Source organism: Pleurodeles waltl, chromosome 4_1, assembly GCF_031143425.1.
Source record: "Pleurodeles waltl isolate 20211129_DDA chromosome 4_1, aPleWal1.hap1.20221129, whole genome shotgun sequence".
Lineage (NCBI taxonomy): Eukaryota > Metazoa > Chordata > Amphibia > Caudata > Salamandridae > Pleurodeles > Pleurodeles waltl.
The window spans coordinates 93283539-93304416 of record NC_090442.1 but is presented as its reverse complement, the minus strand read 5'-3'; positions in this window follow the sequence as shown (position 1 = coordinate 93304416).

The window sequence follows — 20878 nt, the reverse complement described above, 5'->3', positions numbered from 1 at the left end:
TGACTCCTCGAATCGGATCTTCGTCATCAATGCTTGCTCCATACCAGATACTCTTCCAGCGGGACCTATCTGGCTTCCGCAGCCAGCCTACCCTGCATCTAGGTCAGCCTGAACTTTGGATTTGCACTGGTCCCTCACGACCTCATATAACATATTAACTGCTAGTGAGTTTATTCTGCAAAAATTCATATCTCAGCTTCTGCTGACTATTTTTGTCTTTTACGAAGGTAAATATTCTCTATTTGTCTAAACCTGCGTGGAATCCTTTTACTGTGCTTTCACTGTGTTACTGTGGGTGTACGTTGCACTAATAGTTTACAAATTACCTCTTAACTTAAGCCTGCTTGGTCTGTGCCGAGCTACCAGAAGGTGATCACAGGTTATTTTAAAGTGTGTATCTGACTTACCCTGACTAGGATTGTGGTCCCTACTTGGACAGGGTGCATACCCCTGTCAACTAGAGACCCAATTCCTAACGGCGTTGCAGATGGTTAGTGCTTGAGCTTTGTGTTGGCAGTCACCACAGGCAGTAGATGCTATAGCGTAAAGAGTTGATTTGCAGGAATATTGTGATGGCATGGGTGGCAAGGTTTTGGCATCAATGGGCCCATTCGCATTTGCAAAGAACCGAAAACTTCAGGAGACCTTAAATGAGACCAGATCAAGAGTCCAGAGCTTGAGGACACCACTTGGGCCTAAGGATCTCCCTCTAGGTCCAAGTGCTGGTTCAAGATAGTTGGACTCTGTAATGTCCCTCTGGCTCTGAATAGGACCTCAGCAGACTACCCCTTGAAGTCACTCTGGTAGTCCTGGGTTCAGGTGAAGAGCCAGGGCTCAAACGGCAGGGATGGCCTGTTAGGGTTCAAGACAGGCTCCAGGCAGCAAGACAGTCCTTCCAGGTACACCTAAGCAGCCTTGTGGAGAATACAGCAGTTCACAGCAGCAGGAAGTCCTCTGAGAGTCATTCCGCAGGTCTGGAAAATGAACTGAAGAGTGGATCTGAGGGCCCTATTTTTATAATTGGGGGCTTCTTTAAAGTTGGGAGAATTTTCTAGGCGTTTCTCTTTTAGGTACTTTGAATTTCCAGACTCCCCTGCCCTGACTCAAAGCTGGCTGCAGGAACAATGCAGTGGTGACCAGCCCTTTGTGTGGAGGCAGTGCAGAGCCTCTTCAGTTACAAGTGGGGCTAATCCCAGCATGCTCCCCATCCTGCTAGCAGATGGTCCATTCAGCCATACATAATCCCTCTGTGACTGTCTGGGAGGAAATCACAAAGTCTATATGCCAGTTACACTCAGTCATGTGACCTAAGACAGGCTGCAGGCACCAAAAGGCAAAGGGCGGGAAAAATTAAACTTTCCAAAAGACAAACAACAATAGATACTTATGCTGATAATTATTTTGTCCAGGGATTGTACCACCATTTAGAGTGCTGTGGGGTTGCATAACTAGTGAGCATGGAGGAGTCTCGTTTGGCCGGGACACAGAAAGAATTGATAGATTGATAGCTCTTTCTTGATTCTGTGGATGATGGTGCATGGCCGTTCTTCATTGGTGGAGCAATTTGTCTGGTTAATTCCAATAATGAATAAGACTCTTCCATTCTAACTAGTTACAGAACCCCAGCGCTCTATCCTAATTAAATGGTGATACAACCTGTCTAAATGCATATAACTAAGAAGTTTGCTTAAAAATAGGGCAGAATAGGACAACTCCATGGATTTCTTGAATTAATTACTGTTATAATGTAATTGTATTTATACTACTGTGTTTTGCGTTTGTTTTGATGTATGATATATTATTTATGTCCCCTGTTTTTTTAGTTTGTGGGCTTAACACATTGCCCAAGTGTTGTGTTAATCTTAAGAATATAGAAAGTGTATAAATGTGTTGTTTAAAATAACTAAAGGCTTACCTAAATAACTATGAGGTCAGGAAAATTCAAAACTTGATCATTTTCAAAAACTGTGTGGACAAAATAATTATTAGAATAGGTATCTGTTGCTGTTTGATTTTTAAGTGGCCCAGCCTTGCTGGGTAAATAGGCCCAACCTCTCAATTCATTAACTTTCCAAAGTGGCAGTTTCAAAATTGTAATTTTAAATCTGATTTTACCATTAAAGAGGATTTGCAGTTACAATTTTATAGCTACCAAACATTTTATCCTATAGGACAGATAGGCCTCACAGTAGTGAAAAACAAATTTAAGACATGTAAAACTTAAAAGTACATGTCCAACCTTTTTATTACAATGCATCCTGACCTGTGGGCTAAATAGGGGTGATTTATATGTAATAAAGGGGAGTTTGAGGCTTGGCAAAGGGGTTATATTGTCAAGTCGAATTGGCAGTTTAAAACTCCATTCAGGCTGTAATGACAGTCCTGGAACATTTTTAAGGGGCTACTTAAGTGGGTTGAACAATAAGTCCTGCAGGCCCACTAGTCGCATTTCATTTAGAGGTCCTGAATATATGGTATATGTTGGAAAATGGCACTCTCCGAAGGGTCACCCCAGACTTTTTGCCTTCCTCCTCCTCTTGTTCTGACCTCACTTTTGTTGACTTTAATACTCTGTGCACTTTACCACCGCAAAACAGTGCTAAAATGCATGTGCTCTTCCCTTAAAACATTGTAACATTGTCTCATACCCAACTGGCATATTTAATTTACTTGTATTTCCCTAGTAAAGTGCACTATATGTGCCCAAGCTTGTAAATGAAATGCTACTAATGGACCTGCAGCACTGATTGTGCCACCCACATATGTACCCCCTGTAGGAAGCTGGTTCTGTATATACTGTATCAAAATGAGATATAGTGTGCACAGAGTCCAGGGATTCCCCAGAGGCTTAACAGAGGCTAAAGTAGATAATACTAATGCTCTCTTTTGTGGTAATGTGGTCGAACAGTTAGGCTTATCAGAGCGTAGTGCAAAGCATTTGTTGTACACACACAGTCAATAAAGGAAGCACACACTCAATGGCTAACTCCAGGCCAATGGTTTTATATAGCAAAAATATACTTTGTTACTTTATTTCAATAACACTTTGTTTAACTTTAAAAGAAAATGGCAATTATCTGTTTCAAAAGTTGACACCACAATTTTCAACACAGTTCTAGGGCGGGGGGGAAATTAGCACAGTTAAGAGGTAAGTACACAACTTACAGTTCCAATCCACAGGTCACGGTTCAAGATAACCCCAAACACCCACCACCAGCAACACGGGGCTGGCCGGGTGCAGAGGTCAAATTTGAGGAAGATTTCACGTGGGCTCCTATGGAGACTGGGGGCACTCGGAATCAGGCGTGCTTGAATGTAAGTACCCGTTTCTTCAGAGGACGGACCTGGGGGTTTAGAGTAGCACTGGAGGAGGAGGAGGGTCACAGGTCGGCACCAAACACACACCCTCAGCAGCAATGGGTCCAGGGGGCCGGTTCCAGGAAATCAACAGCTGGACAAAAAAGATGGCTGCCTGCTGGACGTCGCTAGACAGGTGGTCGAATTTCCCAAGGCCAGGGGGCTGAGGGTGCAGGGGTGCCTTTGTGTATCAGATATCTTCGTCCGGATCCTTCGGGGTCAGGGGAACCCTGTGGTTTCAGGCTGCAGGCGTCGTCATGCTGTACAGGAGGGGTCAACCCAGGGTGGACACTTGCTCATAATTGCCTGGGGACCAGCTCTAGTCAGTTGGACCACCTGGAAATGGGCCTTGAGGGTCAGGTGCAGAGTGGTCAGGACTTGCGGATCCGGGGTGGTTCTGGAATCCTAAGATGGAGTTTCTTCTTGGACAGGGCCGATGTCCAAGGGAGTTCTTGGCCCTCTGTGATGCAGGCAGTCCTCTGGAGGCTTTTCACAGGTTCCTGGTCCTGCAGGATCAGTTGCTTTCTTTTTGCAGGGCTTTTAAAGCTGGAGACAGGCCAGTAAGTCTCCAGGAATCTGACGAGCTAGGTTCAGACGAGCCCTTAAATCCTGGATTTAAGGGTGTTACAGGAGTCAGAGGGCATTAGCCAATGGCTACTGTCCCCGATGGCGGCTGCACCCCCCTTTTGTCCACTCCCTTTAGGGAGGGGGACACAGAGCTAACCCTGATGGTCCCTGACCTCTAAACTAAGATGGAGGATTTTGCAAAGAGGAGGTCAACACAGCTCTGGACACCTTAGGGGTGATCTCAGCTGAGGTGGTCACTTCTCCCTGCTTTCCTCTACTTTTCCCACCAGACTTGCCACCAAAAGTAGGGCTTTGTCAGGGGGGCGGGTATCTCCACTAGGTGGGGTGACCTGGGGCAGTGTAACAGGAGGCCTGAGCCTTAAAGTTCCTACAGGGGGCACCTCCAGCCCATAACAGACTTTGTTTCTGGCCACAGAGTGCACAAAGGCTCTCACCCCATGTGGTCAGGAACTCATCTGAAAATGGCAGGCTGGCACAGACGGGTCAGTCCTACACTGGCAAAGCTGAGGACCCCAGGATACCACCAAGACTAGAAGCATCTGAGGAGGAAAGAGGTAGATAGGATACCCAAAATTATCATGCATAAACAACAGTAGCAAACATAGATGAGAATAAAATCAGAAACCTAATCATAAGGGGACTATACAGGAAGAAAGCACCAATATGGTGTAATGTAAAAGTGGGTTTGAGTTATTAGTAGATGGATAGCCACAACAACTGAATACACATTGCCAGGTGCTGGTTCAATGTTGAATTGGCTTTAACCTCCAGCTCTACCCAGCAAGCCCCAAAAGTGCACCAGTAATCTTAGAGTAAGTGAGCAAAATCCATAGCCTTCTGTGTATTCTGGTATTGTTTCCTCTTCAGAGTCACTCCCACATTCTCCAAATTCTCTAACCCCTTCTCTGTTTATGCATATTCCAGCCTCATATCATAGGCTACACATACCAGGGCATTTGTCTTAGGCTACACATACCAGGAGCTCTCCCTAGGATAGGTCCCTTAATATTGGTATTGTCAGGGTCACCGACTTCAAGAAGCACTCAGGCAGAGTAAAAAGGATTTTCATTTTAAATACTGACAAGTAACTGGAAGAAGTAACACAGATTACCAGATGCTGAATATTATTAAATATAAAATCAGAATTGCTTTTTGGCACTGCAAGAAAAACTGAATGTAAAATTAGGGAAAATTTTAGAGATGGGTCTTGTGATGCAAGATGAATATCTGTATATGTGCCAAAAATATGTGTTCCGTCTATGGGCACAACATGTGTGCCATCATTTCCTAACTTGATTATAGTCATGGTAAGCGAGTGATATGTCCTGTCACAAACATCTAGATAGTATGTTTATATGTTGGAAGGGATAAATCTTTACTACATGATTATTTTGAAATACTGAATAGGAAAAAGCTTAATCTGAAGTGTACATATAATAAACAATAAATGGGTTAACTAACTAGACTTTATTATACAATCCAAAACTAGTTTGAAACATGTACGTGCAAGCAGAATGCAGTTTACATGTGTATAGAAGCTACTATGAGTATTCAAGTGCTATCACAAGTGGCACACACCAAACACTGAATAAATCATCCTCCATGGTAAATTCCTCTAAGTGAGGAGGTATGTTCATAGTGGATAAATTACCACTCTGCAGCACACATAGAAGAAGGAATATGCCTCTCAGGATTGTGTTTGTGCTGCAAGATGTCCCTTCTTGCACAAAATCAATCCTGCATGGAACACAGGCACCCTTTCACCATGGTGCAAGGGTACCTGCTTTGGCGCTAGGCAGCCCATAGTGCGCCAGTGCTGGAGAAAGGACAAGAATGCGCAATATTGCTTTACATACAGTGCATTCCTGCCCTTTCCCTGTAATGCAGCACAGCAAGGAAACTCTCTGCGCTGTGTTACTATCTCATAATTAGGCCCCAAAGTACCTTTCAGAGAGCAGGAATTGAAATATTAGATAAAAAAATAGGACAAAAAAACTCAAGAAAAGGAATGAACAAATATGTTAAAACAAAAAACAAATAGTGCAGAGTAAATAAAAATAAACATAAAAAATAGATACAAATAAAAGCTTATAGACATAGGGCTATATTTACGGCCAATTGACACAGCGTAGAGCAGCAAGTTACCTTGCTGCACTGCGTCCGAAGGCAAGAGCAGGATTGCACCATATTTATCTCAATACAGTGCTTTCCTTTTCCCAGAACTGGTGCACAATGGGCTGCCTAGGACCAATGCAGGCACCTTTGTACCATGGTGCAAAGGTGCCTCTGTTGCATCCAGGATTGTTTTTGTGCAGGAAGGAAGACCTTCATGCACAAAACAATCTCCTGAGGCTATTTCTTCTTTATATGTGTGCTGCAGAGTGCAGCACATAGAGAAAGAGTAAAAAACAAAGAGAAATAAATATATTTCTCCTCATTACCCCTCACATCAGGAGGCGTAGGTTTTTGGCGCATTCCCAGGTTTACTACTTAAGGCAAATCTGGGAATGCATCAAAATCCATGGATGTTGCTTGGGAACACCCACACAACACCCATGGAAATGCCTCCCTGGTGCAGATTAATGCAATGCAGCGATTTGCCCTGTGTTGCATTACTCGAGATTTATGAAGACAATCAGGGCCATATCCCCTAGCGCTACCTTGCATCACATTAGTGTCATTATTTTTTACATTACTGTAGCTGAACGAGGCAGAAATCCCTGTGCCGTATTTACAGAGTGGCACAATGCATGCATTGCCCCACTCTGTAACACTTTGTGCTACATTATGCCTGCGCCAGGCATAATGTATGCAAAGGGGGCGTTCCCACATTACGGGGGCTTAAAAAATGACGCAAGGAAATCTATGAGATTTCCTTGCACCATTTTTTACCGCACTTTTAACGGTTGTTCAGAGCAGGAGTTAAAAGGAGGCTTCCATTATTTATAATGGGCCCCTATTTACTCTGCAGGTGTAGCGCCAACATTTTGGTGCTAGTCCTGCAGAGTAAATCAATAGCGTCACATTGAATGACGCTATTATCCCCTACCCTGCGCCATGTGTATGCCATATTTTAAATACGCGCACACGTGGTGGCAGTATGGGTGGTGCTAAGGGCGCAGGGAAAGTGGTGCTGCACTCGATGCAGTGTCACTTTCGATAAATCTGCCCCTCAGGGCCATGCAATGTGGCCTTGCTTGGCTTCATAAATTTGCGCATATATTACGCTGCACGGTGCAAACGCAACACAAACAGGATCATACACATGGACCAAAGTATTCAAAACACACCCCAGTATCCTTCAGTTGCATATGATTAGCCATTGTGGGAGTAACGAAACCGAGGATTTACATTGGTTTCTGAGAAAATGAGAGGAAAGGGAAAGATACACTCATCAATTGGAGATAACCTATCTAATTAATTGATCTCGTATTAAAACATGTTACAGAAGAGATTCCAGTTATGGGAATTAATTATATCACTAGTTTTTTGCTAACATATCTAAGAAAAAGAGCCTGATTTTTGTAACACAGCAACCACTCTATGATACAATGACTGGCAAGGATGGATACTTTCAAGTCAGGATGTGAAGTGTCAAACGTAGTAAAGAAAATGCCCACAAGGTGGCGCGACAGAACTATGCATTCCTTGGCACGGGCTTTCGTTCATGAAACATGTTAGTACTATTCACAAAGAGGTTTGGGAGTCGGGACAATACATTGAAGTAGTGATTAAATATACAGATATGGATTCCGTGGTGGAGTATATTGATTCGTGTAAGTAAAGAAACAGATTATGCTTTGGTAATATGTGGTACAACAAAGCTTTGCTATTCAGTGACTATCCGGCTTATTAATTTATTTACTGATGCTTAGTGTCCGGTGTTAGTCCTTCAAAACTAAATGGTGACACCGTGCAGCGCACATTTAACCCGGGTACGTCTCTTTGCACTAGTGACAGATAACAGGGTCCATCCACATTTACTTACAATTTGGCAAACTGAGTATATCTGTATAGAATGGTAGCGGTCCAAAAGTTAGTATCCTGGTGTAATACCGCACTGATATCCACGGCTGAGTACACCTGTGCTCTAAGGCACTGATGACCAAGTTATACGAAGCAGCCACATCCAAGAAATTGTGTGTCACAGCGGGAAACGGCCTACAACATTGACGTCGGCTCATAATAGAGCCGGAAGCAATGCTGTAGTGCGTAGGGTGCATCAGCACCCGTCGTGATTTTCACTGTCTTCAAACCAGACAGTGAAAATCACAACGGGGCTGGCCAGGCGGAGCCCTGCACTGCCTATGCCAAAGGCACCCCGTCTCCATCAGCCTTTACATGGCGTGGCTACCACCATGTAACCGCCAGCGGAAAAGGGACTCGTAATCCCCAGGGCAGTGCTGCCCGGGCGGATTAGGATTGCCAGCAACGCCAGCCCCTCCAGTGGGGGAGAAGCGGCAGTGCTGGTGGTCCAACCATGACGCATCCACCACAGTCGTAATGCAGCTTTGGGACCGCCACATTGGCGGCAGTCCGACCAACACGCAGCCCTCGTGGTCTTTTAGGCCGCCAGGGTCGTAATAAGGCCCTTAGTGTTACAGAGAGAGCCCTTTGCATCCATGGCTGCTTGTAGGCTCCTGTAGGAAGAGTGTGCTAAAGGTAACTGGAGAGTGCTATACTCTCAGCAAAGCCTCTGTGATGCCTCTAACCTTTAAGTATTCGGAATATAATAAAGAACAAGCACAACTTCACAAAGTTACACAATAAATCTACAATTATTCAGGTCTTTGTTTGTAAAACAATTTGGAATAGCAGCAACAGAGGTACACAGCACTGGCTGTGCTTCAGTTTCAAGCTAACACTGTGAATACTGTTTGCAAACAGAGACCTTCATTAAATTTACCAGGATGCATAGGGAAGGACTGGGACATGGTTGCTAGTCAGAGCGTGTCCTTACCACTTCTAAACTGAATACAGACCTCTGCTCATGAGAGGAGGTGGTGAAGGATGCATCTTGGTAATGGGGTCCCTAGTTGGGAGAGATATACACCCTTGACCAAGTAGGGCCCGAAATCCTAGTCAGGGTAAGACACACACAATCCAAATGACCCTCTGCCCAACCTCTGGCAGCTTGGCATTCAGCAGGTAGGCTTAACTTAGAAGACAATGTGTAAAGTATTTGGGCAATAAGCCATGCAATATCACAGTGGAAACACCACAAAAATACACCACACAGGTTTAGAAAAATATAAGATATTTATGTGATTAAATTAAGGTCAAAATGATAAAGATTCGATAAGCACAAGTTGAAATATCACTTGTGCAATGCTTCCAAAGAGTCTTAAGTCTTAAAAATCAACAATTGCCTCTTGTGTGCACAAACTACCTGGTTTGCGTCAAAATGACATGCACAGAGACTGCAGAGGAGGAGCTGTGTGGAAAAAGGAAGGTGTGCATTGGATTTCCCGACGCAGCACAGATGGAGCGTTGTTTCTTCCCATGCTGCAATGGATTTGTATCGATTTCCGGCGCGCAGTCTTGGATCCTCACTGCGATGCGGGGTCCTTTTGATGCCCAGGGACGATGCGTGGAAATCCTGGGCGTGCGGGATGAAGTTACAGGTGCTGCATCAATCTGGTGGGCGATGCGTCAGAGTTTCTGCTGCACGGCAGGCGCTGCATCGATTCTTCACTCAGAAATTTGGGCTGCGCCGTTCCAGCTCGGCTGTGTGTTATGGTTGTACATCGAAGTTCCGGTCCCAACACAGGCACTGCGTCGATCACCACACAGTAAGTTGGGCTGTATTGTTCTGGTTCGAAGATGCAGCGATGTTCTCGTCGCAGGGCAGGCTGTGCATCGTTTCCGGCAGGCTGTGCATAGATTTTCAGTGAACAATGAGCTTCCTTGAAGAGAGGAAGTCTTTTCGGCCCGGAGACTTCAGAAACAGGAGGCAAGGTCAATCCATGCCCTTGGAGAGCACTTCTCAGCAAACTCAGAGGCCCGGCAAGCAGCAGGGCAACAGTAAGGCAGCAGTCCTTAAAGCAAAGCATGCCAGGTGAGTCCTTTGGGCAGCCAGGCAGCTCCTCTTGACAAGTTGCAGGATCTGGTCCAGAAGTATCTGCTTTGGTGGGGTCAGGGACCAAGTTTATATGCCCAAAATACCATTGAAGTGGGGGAGGCTTCAAAGAGTGCTTTTGAAGTGCACATGGTCCCCTTTCAGTACAGTTCTGTCTGGCAGTCCATTGTGTGAGGGCAGGCCACTAGCCTTTAAAATGTGTCAGGCCCCTCCACCCTTCTAGCCCAGGAACACCCATTCAGTATGCAGATGAGTGCAGGTGTGACTGAGTATCCTGTGTTTGAGGTTGTCTGGGTGAATTGCACAAGGAAACTGTCAACCAGCCCAGCCCAGACGTTGATTGGAGACAGGCTGTAAGGCACAGTTGGTTTTAAGTGCAGAGAAATGCTCATGTTCTAAAAGTGGCATTTCGAAAACAATAATATAAAATCCAACCTCACAATAAGAAGGATTGTCTATTACCTTTCTGGCCATACTATAAATGACCTGGTTACCCCTTTTAGATCAGAATCTACCACTCAAAAAGAATATGAGGGCAGTCCTAATGCTAGTCTATAAAAGGAGCAGGTCTCACAGTAGTGGAAAACAAATTTAGGAGTTTATCTCTACCAGGACATATAAAACACATATGTGTATGTCCTGCTTTTTACCTATATATAGCACCCTGCCCCATGGGTTACTGAGGGCCTACCTTAGAGGTGACATGTAGAAAAAGGTGAGTTTAAGGCTTGGCAAGTACTTTTAAATGCCAAGTCGAAGTAGCAGTGAAACTGCACACACAGGCCTTGCAATGGCAGGACTGAGACATGGTTAAGGGGCTACTTATGTGGGTGGCACAATCAGTGCTGCAGGCCCACCAGTAGCATTTAATTTACAGGCCCGGGGCACATGTATTGCACTTTACTATGGACTTACAAGTAAATTAAATACGCCAACTGGGTACGAGCCAATGTTAAAATATTTAAGGGAGAGAGCATATGCACTTTAGCACTGGTTAGCAGTGGTAAAGGGCGCTGAGTCGTAAAACCAGCAAAATGAGGTCAGAAAAAGAAGAGGAGGAATGCAAAAAGTTTGGGTGACCCTTCGAAGAGGCCATTTTCCAACAATAGAGTATCATTGTTTTAAAGTATTAACAAAGCTGACACTTTTAGAAGGAAAGAGTTACACATCTTGGAGCGGGAAAAACATTGATACACTATGCACAGTAAAGTTCCAAAATGGTTGTTCAATAACCACCACACTAGGCAGTTATCTTCAAATGTAAAAGTGTCTAATGTATCACTATTTTACTGCTTCAAGGTGACCAACATAATGCTTCTAAACATGGTGGCAATTTTTGCATGGCAAAACAATGATACATTAGGGGCAATTCCATTCCAAAATGGCTTGTCGGTTTAGTAATAGTGGCCACACAGGATGTAACACAATACAGATGGAATGAGTACCAAGCAAACAGTTGGTAGAGGACTATCTGGGGAGCTGCAGGATGCTCAAATAAAAAATGAGAAGAAAGAAAGGAATGAAAGGGGACCTATAAAAGTAAAAAATGAAAACTAAAGGACTAGTCACAAAAGTGACACTGAATCACACTCAATTTCAGGAAGACATGCAAATGTGATTAGGCAAAATAATGCTTTTCACAGGGTAGTAAAATCAATGGCAGAAACTGGCAAGTCCATTGCCCCATGCATAATGCTGTCATGGCGAGAACCAGAATGTGAATTATACTCAAACAGATAGAAGAGTGCTGACACAAAAACCCTCTGTGTATGTAATGGATGTAGATTTTTTGTTGCATGGGCCTGCCAGGCAACTACACCTGTTAGGTCCTCTGAGGCGAGGTTTTCAAAGAATATCATAGTGCACATTTTCTACATGCAGGGCTTGTCAAAGGAAGTAACCAGAGCCAAACTCATTGTGTATTTTAGTAATCAGTGAGATTCCCTGTAACTAAATGCCTGTCTACAAGAATTCACACAACATAGTATTGTGTCCACCCATACAGGCCAATTTTAAGTGACATATTGTAAGAAACTGGGATATTAGTTGTAAAGGATCTGAGCCCTTCATAAATAACATGTCAATAATATTCTTATTATTGGGAGTACGTTGCTGTAGCACTTGACACTCTTATGGTAGCGATCAGGGCAGCTCAAGGAGTAGTCAGGGAAGGTGGTGTAGGTTAGTTATCTCCATTCACTGGCACGCAACAACACTACTGTAAGAAATTAGGTTATTGGTTGGATACCCTTCCCAAGCTTCTCACAATCCTTTTCAGGATGAACCACAAAAGTCACTAAAGTAACTTAAGTAACATGTGCCTAACTCTTAGTTAGCTTGGCACAAAAGCAGTCAGGCTTAACTTAGGCACTGGGCTTAACTATGTACACAGCACTCAAACAGTAATAGTGACAACACACGAAAATTCCCATACCAATTTAGAAACAATAGAGTAAAATGTAATAAAGAAAATGACATCAAAAGGAATTAAATCCAATCATTGGAACCAGAGTTATGAATTTTGAAACTTTTAAATAGCCCCCAAAAAAACAAAGCGCCAACCATGGGTTTCTAGTAACACCAGACCGGGGCAAAGTCAAGAGTTGTGTCTGACCGCAATGCAGCATGGTTCAGCTATATGAGGTGGATTGGGTCCTGTCTTGGCTTACCTTTATACTTAGAAGAAATTTCAAGGTAAACTTCAGAAGGGCCAGGTAGCCAGTCGTGTCCAAGGAGGAGGTATCGTCTGGGAGCCACTGGATGAAGTTGAGGTGAAGAATTTGATGTTCTTACTTTGCCACTTTTTTGGAGGAAGAAGATTTCCAGTGGGACGAAGTTTCACTTTGCAGCTGACAAGGGCTCCATAAGGCTGGATACCCGTTCCAAGTTGGCCCGCTAAACAGGAGTTGCTGCTGTGGGAAAGAACATAACAGGAGCTACCGCAAAGTCAGGCTGGCCAGCGATGCACCTCGGGTGGATCTGCAACCAGGTAGGCCTTGGTCTTCTGTCAGTTCTCAGGCCAAGTTTTGGCAGAAAATCTTTTTAGGCACTGGTTTCAGATTGTAGCTGAAGGAGCACCTTTACCACCACTTCTAAAGTCCCAGGACTAGGTGGGCACCCCCTGGTGGTTCAGGGCTCACTCCAAGCAGAGGCCAGGTGGTGGTTCGAGGTCTTTGGGGCGAGTCCTAAGATCAAGCAGCAAAGCATGCCTCAAGCAGCAGGGCAGGCCTCTGAGTGTACAAGGCATGCTTCAAGGCAGGAGAGCAGTCCTCTGGTAGCAGCAGGGCAGCCCCCTAAGGTACAAAGCAGCCTTCAAGCAGCGAGGCAGTTTTCTGAGGTTAAGGGCAGCCCTTGTGCAGTCCTCCACATAGCCACGAGTAAACTGAAGATTTGGTCTGAGAGTCCAATACATATACCTGGTTCTAGCCTTTGAAGTGGAAGAAACCTCTGATAATGTAGAATTTTTACTGTACCAAGATGCATTACAGAAGTGACATGATAAGGCAATCGACAAAGCATATATTGTGTGTTTAATAATACTAATGTAAAGTGAAGTGCCTAAACCATGTTATGAAAGGTATGTTTACTGTAGAGAAGTAGAAGTTTATATTTACATGCATTTTTATTTGTGATTTTAACACACTGAATTATAATACAAATGCATATTTGTATTCATGTAGGTCTGGTAATGGTATTATGGTTTAATCACATATAATCTGTTCCATTTATGAGTCATATATTAATTGCCCTTATAACCATGTGTTCAAAATGTGTATTAAGGCCATGCTAAGTTAGTGTGCCTGAAGACCAGAATTATTTAATTTCTAGAGTTATCCTTCAATGTGGAGTTTTGGTTGTAACTTAATGTTCTTCTGTTGCAGGGGTGATTGTGCAAGTCTACAGCATAAGAAAGGTATATTGTGTGTGATAGATAGTCGGGTATAGGAGGATACATTTGCAAGGATTAAAGGACTACTAACAAACTGAGAAGAAAAGAAAGTCTGTTAGTGTGCCCTCGCAGAGAGTCATTCAAAGTCACCCTGATGTCCAAATTGTGGGATGCGAGGAGTGATGGGAGTTGACAGATTCACTGTGCAAAGACAATTGAAAACTATTGGGTTGGATGACGTAGACTTCTCAAAGGTTGTGTGGGTTTAAATTAGATACATTTACTTAGATGGAGTAGTTTCCATTTGACCTTTGATGAGAGCTGATCCCTTAAAGACTTGGAGGGGTACAGACCCCTCTATTCTAATTGCTTTGTGTGGCTTTATGCTATACATCACCTCTCTATCAAGACTTCTACAGAGGTTTCTGGTATGAAAACACTTTCCTATATTCTACTAATGCCCAAAATGTCCAAGAATCAAGTAATATGTCTATAGCTTAGTTTAGGGCAATAGGTTGACTTTTAAATGATTAAGCAAGGATATCACAACTTGAATACTAACCACCAAATTCTATTTCTTATCTTTTGTTTTGCCTCTACCGAAATCCTTGTATGCCTTATGATTGCAAGATTCAACTTTGTTAGACATTTCACTTCACCTTTGGTGATTGTGTACTTATACGGCATGTTCTTGAGATTCATTTATCTTAGTTTGGTTCTAAATTTATAATAAACCTTTAAACTTTGTTCCCCACCTCCAGGCTTAAATATGTGACTAAATAGGTTACACTGTTATTTAATTTGAAGTGTTGATTTTTATTCCTATTACCCCTTGGTAAAAACTAAAAAGGTCTATCAGAAGAAACAAAGCAAGGACAGTGGGTGCAGACCATCCTCAACTCGACACTACCCCTACCTCTGGTTCTGGAACTTTCCTCCCTTCCCTTGCGTAGGATCTAAGTGGTCTAGAGTGACAAAATGCTGGTGTCATGTCCTTTGTGACTGTGCTGGAGGCAGCACTTTGAAATGTATGTGCGGCAGGGAATATCTACACCCCTCCCATCCTTGTAAAATGGCCCATCCTACAAACAACTTGTCCCCCTTTATTTTATTGGCTGGGAGAAATACACAAATGCCAGCTGAAACCTACACGCATTAATATGACCCAGTACACAGGCTTAGGGCACCAACTTATCAGGACAAGAAAATGCCAACTTTCTAAAAGAAGCATTTTCAGAATAGTGACTTAAAACTAGACTTTGCTGTTAAACAGTATTTAAAATTAAAAGTCTTTTGAGACCAAACATGAATATCATCCTGTTCCCAATCAAAGGTTACCACTTAGGAAATGTAATCACATAACACAATGTTATCCCTTCAAGAGAAGTAGGCCTCACTATAATGAAAAATGAGTGTAGGGGGTTTTCCCTAAAAGGACATGTAAAACGTAAAATTGCATGGCCAACCTCTTAAATATGATGCACCCTGCCATATGGGCTGTTTCGGGCCTACCTTGGGGGTGATTTATATGTTTTAAAAGGGTGGTTTCGGCTTGGCAAGGGGCTTATTTTTCAAGGTTGAATTGGCAGTTTGTAAATGCACGCAGGTTGTAAAGGCATGCCCAAGACATGTTTTAAAGTGGGTGGCACAATAAGTGCTGCAGACTCACTAGTAGCATTTCATTTACAGGCCTTGGGTACGTGTAGCACAAATGTATGAGGGACTTATAAGTAAATTAAACGTGCCAGTTGCGTGTAAGCCAATTCTACCATGTTTTAAGGAATAAGCACAGCCACTTTATTACTGGTTAGCAGTGGTGAAGTGCTAAAGCCAACAAAAATGAATTTCAGCAAACAGAAGAGGAAAAAGCAGCAAGTTTGGGGCAAGACAGCACCATAGGCTGTCAGGTCTACTATTGCTTGAATGAGAATTTACCTTAAAAAAAAAGACAAGAAGGGTCTGGCAAAAAAGGAACAGTTAGTTTAATTAAAAATTATAGCTGGGACAGCAGTTACAGAACCGGGGTCCGATGTCTCTCGTTGTACATCAGACTGAAGCAAGTTTTTATATATTTCTTGGAGTGTCATAATACCATAAAAGACATTCTTTTCTTGGTAAAAAAGGTGAATAGTTGTCATGGGGTCATAAATATACTTCCAGTCAGTGTACACAGGTGGCCTCGACCTGTCGTGGACACAATATGGGCCAGCAAGTACATGTCCATATCTCCGGCCTGAGGGACTCATGGTCGCTGCGTGTGCTCTGTGTTCTGATTGGCTCTGTGTTCCTAACTACATGTGGCATCTAAATTTATGGTGTTTTTGGGAATGCACGCTTCTCTCTGGCCATGTGTGTTTTATCGGGGCCAATCTCTGGGGACCAGTGTGGTGTTGCTGCCTGTCTGTGGGATCTGATCTAAGTTTTCTTGCTTGTGCAGTTAGCTTTTGGCTAAGTGTTACCCCACCTGTGGCCTGTCAGTAATTAACCTCAGTCCTAGGTCTCAGAGCCTGTTTGACCATGTACCTACGTGCCAGGGTTGATGCAAAGTTCACAACGGGAGAATCTAACAATGTTGATGCAACTTTGTGAATATAAATGTATTGCTGTGTGCATCAACATCGATTAATCCAATATTAACACTAATAAAAACTCAATAAATAATCGTCTAGTCTGTGCTTTTTCTTTTAAAAAGGAAAAGTACATTTATTACACACACAATGAAATACTATGCATTAAATCATACATCTGTTGCTCAGATAGATGGAAATACCTTTGGTGACATACTCATGTCACATTACACCCCTAGTGGGTCCTGAAACCATAATCACAATATCCCTTACTTCAGATGCAATATCACAATATAAGGGACATTGTTAGTTATAAGGTAGGCCAATTGGCTTCATCAGGGTGTCATATTCATTTATAAGGCAGGTCGTATATGTTATCAAGAGGTTACTACCTCAATATATTTATGACAGGCCTACTGGCTTTGTCAGCTATCACGACAATATCCATAGGGCGAGTCTACTAGCTTTGACATAGGGTCACTACACCAATGAAACAGCCACATATAATGCTATGATTCACCATTTAAATCAATGGGGGCAATAAACATACTCATATGCAACCATTATAAATACAAGCATTGCAGTGTTCATCAAAAAAATAACGAATAAAGTCTTGTCATTGAATCATCCATAATATGTGTCTGAGTCTTTCTTACATTCTTTTTAGGCCACATAATGCAGCCATAGGACCAGCCACTGGGGATCCCTGCACTCTAGAGCCCATTATCTAAAGCTCCAGCTCTGGAAGTGCTTGTTTCAGTGGTGAAACTATCCTGGGCTCAAGCCCATAATGCCCCAGGAGACTTAGGGCCTGATGACAAGGCTGGCGGTCATGAGCTCTCCAGCCTCACGGTGACAGTTGGACAGTCTCACTCCAGGTGGTCTGACCATCACATTATGATCCTTGCTGTCGGGACTGCCAGAGGTCTGCCGTCTCCACCAGGAACATGGTTCCCGATGGGTTGACGGTGGTCAGAGTCATGGTCAGCCACGGTGGTGCTGAGTACAGCGCCACCACTCTGATCACAAATCCAGTTTCCACCAGCCTTTTCATGGAGGGGACCCCGCCATGAAAAGGCTGGTGGAAACACAGTGCAGAAGGCCACAGAGGGACTCCGGCACTGCCCATGCCCATTGCATGGGCAGTGCAGGTGTCCCTCTGCCCAGCACCCTCGGAATACGCACTGTCTAGTCTGCAGACAGTGCACATTCCGAGGGTGATATTGTGCTACGGTATCGGCCTCAGCTCCCTTAAGCACTGTTCCCACTGGGCATCCCAGTGGGAACATCGTACTACGACTGGGGGGGAGGACACCAGTATGACAGCAGCCTCCTCCCCGCAGCTATGGCCGTCAGAGGATTCCGACCACAAAAGTGAGCCCCTTAGTGTGCTTTTTTTCCAAACTTTATAGCGAGGCTTTATAGTGGGCCTGCCACATTTCTACAGCACCCTACACACTCTTTTTTTGACTGTTGGTTGTAACCCTGCCTTTGGGGGGCCACCATGAACAGGAAAATAGAGACAGAGATTGTAGGGGGCTCCTCGCCTGAGCTATGACTACCTGATTAGCAGGTTCATCTGTGGTCTTCTTACCTTGCTAGGCTTCATAAATCTCACTTGAGGTTTGTTTTGCACATATCGCGTATTGCGCGGTGCAAACGCCACACAAACAGGATCATACACATGGACCAAAGTATTCAGAACACACCCCAGTATCCTTCAGTTGCATATGATGAACCATTGTGGGAGTAACGAAACCGGGGATTTACATGTGTTTCTGAGAAATGAAAGGAAAGGGAAAGATACACTCAATTAAAGATAGCCTATCTAATTAATTCATCTCGTATTAAAACAGAAGAGATTAGAGTTATCGCAATTAATTATATCACTAAATTTTTGCTAACATATCTGAGAAAAAGCGCCTGATTTTTGTAACACAGCAAACACTCCATGATACAATGACTGGCAATCATCATTGATACTTTGAAGTCAGGATGTGAAGTGTCAAACGCAGTAAAGAAAATGCCCACAAGGTGGCGAGACAGAACCGTGCATTCCTTGACACGGGCTTTCGTCCATGAAACATGTTAGTACTATTCACAAAGACGTTCGGGAGTCGGAACAATACATTTACGTAGTGATTGAATATAAAGATATGGATTCCATGGTGGAGTATATTGATTCGACTAAGTAAAGAAATAGATTGTGCATTGGTAATATGTGGTACAATACAGCTTTGCTATTCAGTCACTATCCGGCTTATTAAAGTACTGATTATTAGTGTCTGGTGTAAGTTCTTCAAAACTAAAAGGCGACACCGTGCAGCGTACATTCAGACCCGGGCACGCCTCTTTGCACTAGTGACAGATAACAGGGTCCACATTTACTTACAATTTGGCAAACTGAGTATATGTATATAATAGTAGCGGTCTAAAAGTTAATATCCTGGTGTAATACCGCACTGATACCCACAGGTGAGTACCCGTGTGCCCTAAGGCACAGATGGCCAGGTTATACGAAGCAGCCACATCCAAGAAATTGTGCATCACAGTGACGATTGCAGTTAACTATCCTTCTGGCATGCATGCACATAAGTGAGTATCACTGCTCTTTAGAGCACCGGTATATACCTCTGCTCTCTAAACACTTAAGAGCAGAGATGCCACTTTAGAGCAGTGACATATAACTGTGCTCTGGGTGCTTTGTCCTGGCTGTCCTGTCTCCCTGATTCTAGATTGATGTGAATACACTGGCACTATTCATCATATGAAACTTAGGGGCTCATTATGAGTTTGGCAGATGGAAAAGGCCTTCTTGCAGGCCCCATTAAGAGTTTCCCACTGGCCCAGCAGGAAACAACCTACAACACTGATGCAGGCTCATAATAGAGCACGCGGTAATGCTGTAGTGTGTAGGGTCACCAGCACTCGTCGCGATGTTAAGTCTGCAAAGCAGACAGTGAAAATCGCAATGGGGCTGGCTGGGGGGGGGCTGCACTGTCTATGTTAAGTGTATGGACAGTGCAGGGGTCCCCTGGGGCACCCTGCCATCCGTCTCTGTCAGCCTTTACATAGCGAGGCTACAGCCATGTAATCACCAGCGGAGAAGGGACACAGAATCCACAGGGCAGTGCTGCTTGCAGCTCTGCCCTGGCGGCTTAGGATCACCAACACCACCTGCACGACCATCACTGCCAGAGAGAGCCCTTTGCATCCCTGGCAGCTTGTTCGCTCCTGTAAGAAGAACGTGCTAAAGGTAACTGGAGAGTGCTACACTCTCAGCAAAGCCTTTGCGATGCCTCTAACCTTTTAGTATTAAGAATATTATAAAAAGCAAACACAACTTCACAAAGTTACATAATAAATCTACACTTATTCTGGTCTTTGTGTGTAAAACAATTTGAAATGGCAGTGCTTGAGTTTCAAGCTAACACTGTGAATACTGTTTGCAAATGGAGACCTTCGATACATTTACCAGGATGCATTGGAAAGGACTGGGACATGGTTGCTAGTCAGAGAGTGTCCTTACTGCAGGAGGCTGGCCTGGTTTGTAGTGGTACCAAGGGGTACTTACACTCTGCACCAGGTCCAGTTATCCCTTATTAGTGTAGAAGAGGTGTCTAGCAGCTTAGGCTGATAGAAAAGGGTAGCTTAGCAGAGCAGCTTAGGCTGAACTAGGAGACGTGTGAAGCTCCCACTATACCACTGGTGTCATATGCACAATATCATAAGAAAACACAATGCACAGATATACTGAAAATAAAGGTACTTTATTTTTATGTCAATATGCCAAAAGTATCTCAGTGAGTACTCTCAGTATGAGGATAGCAAATATACACAAGATATATGTACACAATACCAAAATTATGCAGTAATAGCAATAGAAAACAGTGCAAGCAATGTACAGTCACAATAGATTGCAATGGGAGCACATAGGTAAAGGGGCAACACAAACCATATACTCTAAAAGTGGAATGCAAACCACGAATGGACCCCAAACCTATGTGAGCTTGTAGAGGGTCGCTGGGACTGTAAGAAAACAGTGAGGGTTAGAAAAATAGCCCACCCCAACACCCTGAAAAGTGGGTGCAAAGTACACCTAAGTTCCCCAGAGAGCACAGAAGTTGTGATAGGGGAATTCTGCAAGGAAGACCAACACCAGCAATGTAACAACAATGGATTTCCAGACGAGAGTACCTGTGGAACAAGAGTCACACTCAAGTCGTGAGTGGGCAGATGCCCAGGAAATGCCAGCTGTGGGTGCAAAGAAGCTGCCACCAGATGGTAGAAGCTGTGGATTCTGCAAGAACGAAGAGGACTAGGAACTTCCCCTTTGAAGGATGGATGTCCCACGTTGTGAAGAAGCTTGCAGAGGTGTTTCCGTGCAGAAAGACCGCA